General features: G+C 42.2%; 1 long non-coding RNA gene and 1 other non-coding gene across 2 annotated transcripts; both read right to left on the reverse strand.

Annotated features, from left to right (window-relative positions):
• Positions 1-4,395: 4,395 nt before the first annotated feature.
• LOC111755244 (small nucleolar RNA SNORA12) lies at positions 4,396-4,540 on the reverse strand. The gene has a single exon (XR_002789819.1). It is a non-coding gene; the product is annotated as a small nucleolar RNA SNORA12 (small nucleolar RNA).
• Positions 4,541-8,002: 3,462 nt separating this feature from the next.
• On the reverse strand, positions 8,003-12,755 carry LOC134470426 (uncharacterized). Its single transcript, XR_010039291.1, has 2 exons — positions 11,339-12,755; positions 8,003-8,482 (listed from the first exon to the last, which is right to left on the reverse strand). It is a non-coding gene; the product is annotated as an uncharacterized LOC134470426 (long non-coding RNA).
• Between the last annotated feature and the right edge of the window lie 526 nt (positions 12,756-13,281).

The following is a 13,281-nucleotide window of genomic DNA, read 5'->3' on the forward strand; positions in this document are numbered from 1 at the left end:
AGCACTTGGATGGGTGAGGCAGAAGGATTGCCCCAAGTTCAAGGCCAGCATGGGCTACATAGTGACACCCTGTCTCAAAACAAACAAAATCCAAAACAAAAAAGTGTCCATGAAAACCAGACTGTTAATTGGATTCTTAACTATGTTGCATGAAGCTTAAGAATTCTCAGAAAACCTTGGGGGTGCTGGGAAGGATGCTGCTGGCTGGTAGCCAGGTCTAGCTGCGAACTGCTCCCTTGTGCATGACAACAGCACAGTTTGCCACAGAAAAGCAACATGAGAGTGTCCTCCAGGCAAACAAACACCTGCACCCGGAGGGGTCATGCTAAAGCTTTGTAACAAAGCAGACACACAGCTGAGGGATCCTAATTATTTAACTGCACAATAAACTACAAGCTGATTAACTGAGTCGGAAAATAAAGGGTCCAAAAGTTGCTTATTATTGTTTCAGAGACATCCCAGACAAAGTCTTGATGCCACCTGTGTGGGTTACTTTTCTCTCCCTACTGAGACAAAATACCAGACACCCAAAATTACGGAAAGAAAGGTTTCTTTGGGGAGTTCCAGGCAGCTGGCTCCAAAGCAGGGTGGCAGGGCACAGGGGCAAACTTCAAGGTGACAGAAGACAGCAAAACAGCAAGCACACAGGGAGGGCGAGCAAACCTCTTTCCCCCTTGTAAGCAGACCGCCACCCCCAGGGCCGGTGCATAAGACCCCAGCCCCCTGCTGAGTCACTTAGACTTCTAAACTCCTCAAGTTGATGCAGTGTATCAACCGTACACCCTTGCAGCCAGCATCTCTGGAAACTGGCAGTCCCAGTGCATTGCTGGATTCAGTGTCCACTTCTGTGATTAAGCTACACACAGACTGGAAGCCTAAATACTCAGTTTCTTGACCTCTCCTGCATTTGTGGGTGGACATGCCCCTTAGTCCTGGCCAGTGAAAGCTCACTGTGGGGCCCAGGCTGTCATCGAGCTTGAGGTATTCCACCTGCCTCAGCCTCCTGAATGCTGGGATTTCATCACCAAACACAGCTAATCGTTAAAATCTTCAACATTTTACTGGTCTACAAAACATGAAAGTTTGAGTAATGGTTTAAACACTTCATAGGTGTATGGCATTCCTCATAATTACGATTACTCATTGTTTACCCCTTAATTCTAAACTTAGTGAAGATTTTCTAAAAAGTGTGGTTCTTGAGCTCAATCCTCAGTACCAAAAACCAAACCAAAAGTGTGGTCTATCATTTCTTCTTTTAATTAGTATGTGCTTGTATACATAATAAATTCATTTATCATGGGGAATTGGTATATATATACATATTGTATCTGAATCATCATTTCTTGATTCCTTTCTATTGACTGGTTTTCTCCTGGTTAAAGTTCACATCTCCCTATTTCTCTGCATCTAGAATTTTTCAGCTGAATGGTGGACATTATATGTGTATCACAATGCAGAGGGAGTTTAATTGCTATATTATGATGATGATTATTATTATTTTGAAGCAGGGTCTCTATGTAGTTCATAGTCTGAACTATGTAGTTCAGACTAATCTGGAACTCTCTATGTAGCCCAAGCTGACCTTAAATTCATGGCAATCCTCTTGCCTCAGCCTCCCCAGTGCTGGGATTACAGGGGTACCTCACCTGTAGATGGCTGACTGTCATCTTTTAAAGATGGGTTTTCCTGTCCAGCAAGTGTGAGATCCTGAATTTGATTTCTGGTGCAAAAAAATAAAAAAACCAAAAAACACTGCTTTGATAGGCAGTAACTTTCCTGGAATAGTTATCAGGTTGATACTTTTAACTTCTGGAAGATGACATTAAGAAGATGGAAGAGAAACAGTTTTTAGTGACCATGTATAATTTTTATAAAAATTAATTTTAAATGTTTAATGGGCATACCAGTGTGTGATTATATGCTTTTCTTTTAGCTGAATCTACTAAGCATAACTTAAACCTTTATTAGATGGATTGTTGTCATATACTATTCATGGCTCTCTCTCTCTCTGTATCTCTCTGTCTCTCTCTATCTCTCTCTGTCTCTCTGTGTCTCTCTCTCTCTGTCTCTCTCTCTCTCTCTCTCTCCCCCTACCTGGCTGTCTCTGTCTCTCTTCCCCTATTTCTCCCTCTTCTTGCAATCCCCTCCGTCCCCTCTCCTTTTCTCTTTGAATCTATTCCAATGTGGAACATAACTTCAGAAGTTTCTTTTTAAAAACTCAAATGCTTTGTAATGTTTATTGATTTCCCATTTGCTCCTCTTCTAAATATAGAATGCACTGCTTTTTAGAGTTAATATAAAAAATTTCCCTCTACAATTCATGAGACCATAAGCATCTCCTCTGGTATTGGCCTTATTTAAAATTATTTTGGAGGTTCCAATCAATGAGAGAGAGACAGAGACAGAGACAGAGACAGAGAGACACAGGAGAAGAAGGAGAAGGAGAAGGAGAAGAAGAAGGAGAAGAAGGAGAAGAAATAGTGAAGGGAGAAGCAGTTATTCGTGTGTCTGTGCAGCTGACCTTAAGGTCGAAAGGCAGCTGCCAAGTCCCCCACTGGAGCCAGGGGCCCTCAAGAATCAGCCACTTGACAAACCCCCGCACCAATAGGAGAAATAGTTCCCAATTCATTAGAAGCAATATTTTGTGCACTAACAGGAACCAACCAAAAATATTCTTAAAAGGTAGGAAAAAAAAGCTCATTCCCATGAGAAACAAACAGCTAACAAACAGTAACATTTTCACAAGTGTTTGGCTTCCCGGAGGAAACGGGCTGTGGTCCCCTGAAGGCTTTCCATGCTCATGACCGTGACACTGCTATTCTGGGTGGGTGCTGAGTTTACTGAGCACTTACTACACGGCCGGCATGGCGCTGCTCATGTTATACACGTTATCATGGTTAATTCTCAAAATGACTTCATGACACAGGTGGTATTATCAATGTCACTTTAAAGAGAAAGGAATGAAAGATTCTGCAGGTTACCTTCAGCGCCAGCCTTTACACCTGTGCTCCTGTACCATACATAGCTTTGTTATCTGTCATCCGACGGCTATGGAGAGAGGCAATAAGAAGCCTATAAACGGAAAAATCGGAAGAGTCAGGAAGTTTTTATTAATTTAAAAATTCATCTGAAACGTCTGTGGTGGTGCATGCCTGTAATCCCAGCACTCAGGAGGCTGAGGCAGGAGGACCACTCCGCATTCAAGGCTAGCCTGGACCACAGAGTGGGTTCACACCCAGCCTAAACTACACAGTGAGACCCTGTCTCAAAAACAACAACAAAAAAGTCATCTGGTAGAGTACATGCTAAACATTACCAAGGTATTTTGAAAAGTGTACCAAAGTGAAAGTGATCTTATGCGTATCAGAATGGACTCTTAGGTAAGGTAATTAACAGTGGTCCAGTAAGATTCATATATGTATTACAAATATGTAGTAATTAAAAATTTGTTCTTTTTTTTTTTTTTTTCGTATGTTTACTGGTACTAGGGACCAAACTCACAACCACAGGCTTGCAAGGCAGGCGCTTATGCCGCTGAGCTAAATCCCCAGCCCCTAAAAATTTGTTTTGATACAAAGTCTCACTATGTAGTTCAGGCTGGCCTTGAACTCACTATGCAGCCCAGGCTGGTCTTGAATGCACAGCAATCCTCCTGCCTCAGCTTCCCTAATGCTAGGATATTATAGGGCAAGAACTACCACACCCAGCAAAAGGTTTTTTTTTATTTTTTATTTTTATGTTTTTAAAATTAAACACAACAAAACAGAGCAAAATAGGATATAAGAAAGCAATGTAAGAGATATAAATTTCAAAGCTAGACAACCTGAGATCTTCACTGTTTATCAGATTGTCTCTTTTCTTCCAAATAGTTGTCCATGTCTTCACATACAGAGAATTCATATAAAACAACATAGTATAAAACTGATCGGAACAGAACGAGGAAGGCGTTTTAGATATTTAGAACCAGGCAGTAGGGAAGTCACTAATGGCTGTTGTAGAGTCTCTCATTCTCTTCAAAATAGCTGTCCGTACTTTCATGTATATTGAAGTTCAACAAAACAAAACAGGCTAAAATAACACTATTAATTAGAACAAAGCAAAACAGAGATAACATTATTTGCCTTCAAAGAGATGGTAGAAGGAAATCCCCGTTTGCTACATGGCCTGTGGTCAGCCTCTCAAGGGATTCCAGAACTGGCTCCCACTTGCTAATGGCGGGGGGTTGCTTGGTTTCCCAGCATGGCACTCCAGGTCCCAGCCTGGCACAGGTCCCAGTAAATGCCAGTGGCTTCCACCCTGGGCCACCGGAGCCTGCCACACTCACAGCTGCTCAGGGGGAGGGAGGAGAGGGGTTGCTTGGTTTCCCAGCACTCCAGGAGTGAAACTTATGAGATAGATTGTGAGAGCCAATATCTGATACAAAAGCAGCTCAAGAGAGATATTTCAGTCTTTAAGCTTTGCTGGCTCCTTACAATGTATGTGGTAGAGTCAGACCCATTTGAAAACTTAACAAATGTGCTAGAAAGAAACTATCACAAGATTTTTTAAACTTACATATCAACTTGCTAATGTTCAGCACTGGAATAAAGCAAACTCAGTGCATGGTTTGGGCACAATTGGCCCTCTGTTGAGGACGGAATAGAGTAGACCACCTCTTTCTGCCAAAAATAAAAATAAAATGAATTAAAGCTTTAAATGGAGCAATAAAAGTACCAAGAGAAAACAGAGGGCAGTGGGCCCCAGGGTGGTTTTACCGAGTAAGACATTAAAAACAGAAGCTATGAAAAAAATGGGGCCGATTAGTCACTGTGAAATATTAACATTCCAGGCTACCGCGGTGAGGGCGGAACTTCAGCTTCCTTGGGGGGCAGAAAAACGCAAGCAAACAAACTGCTATTTTCTTTCCACTGGTTTTTTTTTTTTTTTTTGTCTTTTTCCTTTTTATCGGTACCAGGGATCGAACTCACAACTGCCTGCTTGCAAGGCAGGCGCTTATGCCGCTGAGCTAAATCCCCAGCTCCACTATTTTCTTTCTATCAAATTAACAATAATAAGAAAAAAGCTATCTTGTATTACTAAGGACATGAAGAAAGCCCCTGACTGTTGGTGAAAATGTTCACTGGAACAGGATTTTTTAAATTAATAAGGTTCATTGGTACGTTTTAAGTTTTAAGTCCATCCTGGGGAGGTTGTAGCTGTACGCGATATACCTGGACTCTTTCTTTTCCCCATCCCCCCATCCTCCCTTCAAACCCTCTTCCCAACCCTACTGACAAAGCTTTGTTTCTGAATTTGGAGCAAAGTTCTGGAGGATAAACTAACACATCTGCCAAAAACTCAGTACCCCTCTCACCGGGAGAGCACACGGTTAGCCTTACTTTACCCCAAAAAGTTTTTGTTCTTTGTACCAGGGATTGAACTCACAACCTCGAGCTTGTCAGGCAGGTGCTTGTGCCCCTGAGCTAAATCCCCCCCAAAAGAGTTTTTAAAAACAGATAGATGATAGATAAGCTTTAACGGAGATAGATAGGTAGCTGTTTTATACATACAGATTTGTAACTACCATATATTTTTGGTGAATTGGATCTTCTATCAGTATATAATCTCTCTCTCTCTCTCTCTCTCTCTCTCTCTCTCTCTGTCTCTCTGTCTCTCTCTGTCTCTCTCTCTCTCTCTGTCTCTCTGTCTTATCTTTTTGAGACAGGATCTCCCTATGTAGTTCTGGCTGGGCTTCAACTCACTTTGTAGTCCAGGCTGGCCTCGAACTCACAATGATCCTCCTGCCTCAGCCTCCTGAGTCCTGGGATTACAGGCGTGAGCACCATGCCTGGCTCTGTCCCTCTCTCTAATATGCTTTATCATTAAACTGTATTTCATCTGATATTAATGTGCCACCTATATTTCTTTTAGTTTGCATTCGCTCTTGTTCATCCCTTATTTCCCAGCAAGTTTTGTGTCTTATGACTGTCCTCATTATTGTCATCAGGGTTTTCAAGGGAGTAGATTTAATACAGGACACATAATTAATGGGATTATTTTATAATATTTACCCAAAGAGTCAAATTCAGAAGAGTGCAAGAGATCTGTCCATGGGCTAGAGGTTCAAAAAATCCAGCTGAGAGCCTGGACCCCATGGCAGTGCGCTCCAGGAGTCCAGCTGAAGACCTGGAGCCCTTGGTGATGTCGCATGCAGGTCTGCACCAAGGATCTGCACTGGAAAGGCCCCACGGTCAGCGGTGGAAACTCGAAAGTCTGTGCCAGCAGATGCAGGATCTGTGCCAGCAGCTGAGGAGCTGCACTGGAGCCAGGAAGTGATGCTCAAGGTAACGACCAGGGCTCCCCGGAGAGAACCACAGCCATCCTCAGTGACAGCGAGGTCCTGAGCTCCTCCAGGCATGAGAATGGCTGGGTTCATTGATCAGGAAAACCAGGGCAACAAGCTTCTCCAGGAGAATCAGCAGCGCACCATCTTCCTCTCCAGTTCTCTTTTTATACTGTTGGCCTCAGGTGGGCAACATATACACAACAGCATGCTGATTCGGTTCAGCAGGGGATTACCAGGTGACCATTAGTTAATCCACAAGAGTCCACCCCTGGTCAACTTGCTAACCAGACACATTTCCTTAAATTATAATCTCCAGTCATAGATTCATTAGAAGTTAACATGTTTTGATCTATACAATTTTACATTAATGTAACAATTGCCCAGGCTGGGTGTAGTGGCTCATGCCTGTAATCCTAGCACTCGCAAGGCTGAGACAGGAGGATCACCACAAGTTTGAGATCAACCTGGGCTACACAGTGAGTTGAAGGTCAACCTAACCTACATAGTGAGGTTGTGTCTCAAATAAAACAAGGGCTGGAGATTTAGCTCAGTGGCTCAAACGCTTACCACATTGCTCAAACGCTAAGCACAAGGTCATAAGTTCAATCCCTGGTCCCAAAAATAAACAAATAAAACAAAAACCAACAATAACCAATTACATAAATGCAATTCTTATTGTACTCATTTCTATACCAAAAGCAGATATTCAAAGGCTTCTCAAAATTCAAGGTTAAAAGCACAATATCTGATTACAAACATGTCTAAAAACTACATTAAAATCATATTTAAGAGAACTATGACAATCACAGTCTTTTTTTTTTTGTACCAGGGATCAAACTCATGACTTCAAGCTTGCAAAGCAGGACAATCACAGTCTTTATTTTCCATTAACTTTTTAAAACTTTTTTTAAAAAAAGAAAAAACAAAAAACAAGAGACATACAAAAAAAGCTATAAGAACAACAAAAACCCCAAAACAATAACAAAATAGGTTTTCAAAACAAGACGATGGGGAATTTAACAATGGTTGTAGTGTTGCATATAACTTTTGACAACACTAAGAAATGCCCCAAGGTGTTTCCTTCGTCTCATACCCCCTTCCCTTCTGGGGAAAAGCCTTAGGTCATTTTTTCCATTGTCCTACTCCTTCTCATCAACTTTGTTCTCTGTTAAACCCTTGCAACCCCCAGCTCCATTGGAGCCTCCCCTGTGGGCTACTACAAATCACCCTGCTGGCTCTTCATTCTTAACTTCAACATAATCTGGCCAAAAGCCCTCAGTAGTAAACACGCCACCATCCCAATAGTGGACTGCATTCAATTTTTTTTTGCTATCCAGACAATATCTCTAAACATGAGCAAAATGCAGACCAACTTCCTGCCAAAGCACAGCACATACAACCTGGGATCCAGCAGCCTATGCAGGACTTTGCAGTAGAAGCCTCCTGAGCCTCATCCTAACCAGAAGTACTCTGGTTTTCCAGGCTCTGACCAGAGTCTCCCTTATAATTTGCAGTGTACAGGGGCTGCTTCTTTGGCCAGTCTCTCAAATCCTTTCCAAATTAACCCCTAGGTTTCTTAAACCACAAGGCCAGGCAACATTACAGCAATGACCCCACTCCTGGTACCAATTAGATTTTAGTCACTTTTCTCTCCTTGCTGAGACAAAATACCCAACGTTAAGGGGGGAAAAGTTTATTTAGCTCACAGTTTGTAGAGGTTTCAGTCCATAATTGGCTGGCTCTAAGGCAGTGTGGCACAGGGTAGAGGGGCAACAGTTCACGGTGAGGGAAGAGAGTAAAAGCACAGCTGAGGAGCAAATAGGCATCTTTCTGAATCTGTCACAGGCTCTAGACTCAGACACCTCTGAAAAAGTCCAATTGAAAAGTGCATGAGGTTTCGGGGGTCATCATCTCTGCATTTTAAAAAATTTTGATACATTTTAGGTTCACAACGAAATTCAGTAGCAATAACAGAGCTCCCACATACCTTCTTCTCCCTATGCACAACCTCATTCCCATCTGACAGCAGGGTGGTGCATGGGCTACGATGGATCATTCATTGACACCTTAATGTCATCCAAGCTCTGTTGTTCACACGGAGGTTCATTCTGGAGTTGAACCAATGTCTGATGATCTACGTACATCATCATTACGGGACTGCATATTAAAATATTCAGTGTTTACTTGAGTCTCTCTCCCCAACTTCTGTCAACCAGTGATCTTACCATCTCTGTAGTTTTGCCTTTACCAAAATGCCATGTGTGTGTGTGTGGTGTGGTATCACAGACTGAACCTGGGCCTTTGTGCTGAGCTTTTTAACCCCGCCTTTTAAAATTTTTATTTTGAGACAAAGTTCTTGCTAAGCCATTAATTTCCAGGCTGGTCTAGAAATTGCAAACCGCCTGCCTAGTCTCCCAGAATGCTGGGATTGCAGGCTTGTGCCATCACACCAGGCTCTATTTTCAGTTTTTTGAGGAGCTGCCATTCTGTTTCCCATGAAGGCTACACCATCTTACAGCCTCACCAGTTATACACAAAAGTTCTCATTTGCTACATCCTTGCCAATATCTGTTATTTTGCAGCTGTTTGTTTATAGTACCCACCCACCCTTGTGTACATAAAATTAATATAAGCCGGGCATGGTGGCTCATGCCTATAAGCCCAGCACTTGGGAGGCTGAGGCAGGAAGATCGTTGTGAGTTCAAGACCTGCCTGGGCTACAAAGTGAGCTCAAGACCAGCCTGAACTGCACAGTGAGACCCTGTCTCAAAAAAAAAAAATATATATATATATATAATTTTAAAAGGTAATATATTACTAATTCCTGGTATCTTATTTTATTATTTTAAAACTAATTTATTGGGGCTGGGGATTTAGCTCAGCGGCATAAACGCCTGCCTTGCAAGCAGGCAGTCTTGAGTTCGATCCTTGGTACCCATAAAAACGAAAAAGACAAAAAAAAAAAAACTAACTTATTATAACTATAATAATTATTATTATTTTTGGTTTTTTGAGGTTGAGTCTTGCTATGTAGTCCAGACTGGACTTAAACTCATGGCAATCTTCCTGCCTCAGCTTCCTAAGTACCAGGATTAAAGGCATGTGTCACTGTGCTCAGCTTGCTTTATTTTTCTACTCAGATTGTTTTTAATCAAAGTTTTTAAACAGATAAACCAATGTTTTATTGGGTAGACTAATCTTTTTTTTCAAACTTTTTCTGGGTATTCCATCATCAAACTTAATTTTTTCATTACTAAAAGCTCACATATGCTGCTTGCTATATTTCTGTCCCTATGTAGTTTTCATATTAATTACCTCTTAGGACAACTCTATGAAGCTGATTCCATTTCAAAAATAAGCTTTTTATTTTAGAATAATTTATTTTAGACTATACTAATTTTAAGTTGAGATAGCTATAAATTATTTGTGATAAACGATTTTATTTGGAATAACTTTAGAGTTTGGATTCCAGAAAATGACAAAGCACAGAGTTCTTGTTTACATCTATTTTCCCTCATTATGACTCTTCTCCATTATACATTAAGCCAGGTGTGGTGGTGCACACCTGTAATCCCAGTGCTCTGGGAGCTGAGGCACAAGCCTTGCAACTTTGAACCCAGCCTGGGCATTTCAGCAAATTAGCAAGACCCTGTCTCAAAATTTTAAAAAATAATAAAAAGTACTGCAGATTTAGCTCAGTGCAGAGGTCCTGGGCTCAGTTCCCAGTGCTGCAAAAACTAATTAATTAATTAACCAGTACTGAAACATTTGATTAGCTAAAATCCATGCTTTATCCACATTTCCATTGTTTTTGCCAAATGTCTGTTATCTGTCTGAGTGCTACATTGTGTTTAGGGATTGTATCTCCTTTGGCTTCTCTTGGTTAGGCATGTTTCTTATTTTTGAAACTTAGACAGTTTTAAGAATATAGAATGTAGACCAGGAGCACAGATTGGGGAGAGACAAGACTGAAGCTAATGTCCTGCCTATGAGCCAGCTGGTGCTTGGGCTGGGAGGCAAGAACAGCCTCCTTCCCCCAGCAACCAGCTGCGGAGGAACTGTATTGTTTCTCTGACTTTGCAAGCCTACAGCTGAGCAAATACCTAGAGAACAACAATATGCAATACAGTAACAGTTGTAAATTTCCTACTGTCTTACCACAGTTTGAATTGGTTTCATTGCTGTTTTATTCTATTTAAAAATTTTAAAATAATATTTAATAACTTTTTTTGGAGACAAGGTCTTACTATGTAGTACAGGCTAAACTCGCTGTGTAGCCCAGGCTGGCCTTGGTGATCCTCCTGCCTCAGCCTCCTGAGGGATGATGGGTGTGCACCACCATGCCTGGCTAATAAAATATAAATTGTCTTTTTCTGTAAGCAGTTAGAATCAATATCTATAAACATCTACTGTTAGAACAAGATACATTCTTAAGGAACTTATGCTTTGTAGGAGTAAACTAAAATTTTATTATTTATTTATATTTATTATTTTATTATTTATTCCATAGGATGCCTTCCCCTCTGCATGCCATCAATACATGGGAGGGCTCGGGTTAGTTTTGATATTAGGTATTTTTATAGTTTTGATCTTAGATATTTTGATATTAGATTACCGGTGTGGTGGCGCACACCTATCATCTCAGCATTTGGGAGGCTGAGGCAGGAGGACTGCTGCAAGATAAAGATCAGTTTGAACTGCATGCCATTACTGTCTCAAAAAGAAAAGCAAAAAAAAAAAAAAAAAAAAGAAAGAAATTTAAAGAAAATTATGCACAGACATAAGCAAGGCAGAGAAGGAAAGAGTTGATAGGACAGGTGCCATGACACAGCCACTGCTTCGACTTGGTAAAGGAGCCAACCAACCCGCTGGCCCCGGGTTGTGCTGCCCGCCTTAGCCCAGCAAGCCGCGTGGGCGGCCCAGGCACCCCGCCAGCCTGTCCCTCCGAGGTCACTGCAGGTTATCAGCTGTTGTGTGCCCTTAGCATGACTCAGAGGCTGCGGGAGAAATCACCTTCCAGTTCCAGGGCCGACCGTTTAGCTCCAAGAGTCACAGCACGAAGGACCGCGAGTGCGAGGCGTCACACGGCCGGGAGCCCGTCCCCAAGGGCAGGAAGAAGGACCAGGTTCCCGAGCCAGACCCAAATTCCTTTAACTGATGCTTTGTTATTCATGAGCAGGCGCGAGGGAACAAATTGTTATGCCTGACACCACGTTGCAAGGCTCGAATTTTTGCGGTGATTCATGTAGCTATATTTAATATTTGCAGAGTCATCCAGCATCTCCGGCCGAGCCCGGGAAGCCTTCACCCAGGGGTGACACCGCTCCGCTCCGTCCCTTACGGGCCCGCCGCGGGGCGTCCCGCATCCCCCCAGGCCTGCACCTGCAAACCTTTCAGGAGGGTGCGCGTGAGCTTCTGCCCGGGATGACAGGCTGGCTGCCGCTGACCTTGGGGAGGGTCCGTCATCGGGGGGGGGGGGGGACTTGTAGTACCAGAACCCCCGGAACTCCCTTGTACTCACAAGGGTCAAATAAATCAGATTTTTAAAATATCTGATCTGTGATCCTGAAGGTAGGATGTTGTGTTTAAATCTCTTGATAATGTCCTCGCAGACGTTGATGATGCGGTATTTAAATAACAAAAGATATGGCTTCATCCATCCTTCCTTTAAAAGCTTTCATAGGAAAGAGATAAAAGATAATCGGCTAATAATGGAGATGCTGATGAAGTATTAAAGAGAACAGAACACTTACTCGGCTTCGCAGCGGACCAGGAGCGTGGGAAATAAGCAAACACAGAATAAAACAGCTGGGAGGCTCACAGGCAATAGGAAGGGGCTTCCTCCTTTCCTCATGTGTCCGTCCCCCAAATAGAAACTAAGGAAGAAAATAAGATTGCTCCAACACACGGCGGGGGGCATTTAAGAATTCAGACATTGGAAATAGACATTCAGGCAGAATTTTCCAGGCAAAGCTAGAACAGGAAATAAATTCCTCAGTGTAAACCAATGACAATGAAGATTTTCAAATGTGTAGATAAATGCAGACCTGGGCATGCTTGTAATCCTAGCCCTGGGAGGCTGAGGCAGGAGGATTGCTGCGAGTCAAGGCCAGCCTGGGCTACAGAGTGAGACCCTGTCCCAAAAACAAACAAACAAAAAGACCCCAAACAGATCAAAAAAGATAAATACATAAATGACACAATCAAAACTTCATCAAATGTCAGATACGGCAACAGAAATACATACCAGGCTTTTCCCGTGAGCAAATGAGACACAAAGAATTTGGAAACCGTAAAACAATATTCAAATGTGTGACAATATCAGTGTGATTCAGAAAAACAACCACATCAAACGTCCTCCTCCTTCCACTTCCCATTCCTCATTTATCTAAAAATGTAAGAATTTATTTACACTCAACACCCCAGAGGAGTTGCCTTTTGAAAAATGGAATACACAAAATCCAGTTTTCTACTTCTTTTTTTATTGTTCCTTTATGACAAGCTTTGTTTTTTCTGGTAGTCTTTTAACATTTGTTATGGATCCAGGTGTGGTGGTACACACCTGTAATCCCAGCACTTGAGAGGCTGAGGCAGGAAGATTTCTGGGAGCTCGAGGCCAACCTGAGCTACAGAGTGAGTCAAGGCCAGCCTGAACTGCATAGTGAGACCCTGTCTCAAAACAAAACAAAGTGGTTATAGGAAATTTCACACCTACATAGTCAACATCATAATTCCTCCTACCCTTCCCTCACTTAAGCCCTGCTTGGGGTCCTGCTGATTTTGATATCAAAATGATATAGGGGGGGCTGGGGATTTAGCTCAGCGGCATAAGCGCCTGCCTTGTAAGCAGGCAGTCGTGAGTTCGATCCCTGGAACTGATAAAAACGAAAAAGACAAAAAAAAAAAAAAAAAAAAAAAGATATAGGAAATGGTATCAGGACCTCTGAATATGATAT

The sequence above is a fragment of the Cavia porcellus genome, unplaced genomic scaffold, assembly GCF_034190915.1.
Source record: "Cavia porcellus strain 051 isolate PalLab524CR breed Dunkin Hartley unplaced genomic scaffold, mCavPor4.1 scaffold_15, whole genome shotgun sequence".
Classification (NCBI taxonomy): Eukaryota; Metazoa; Chordata; class Mammalia; order Rodentia; family Caviidae; genus Cavia; species Cavia porcellus.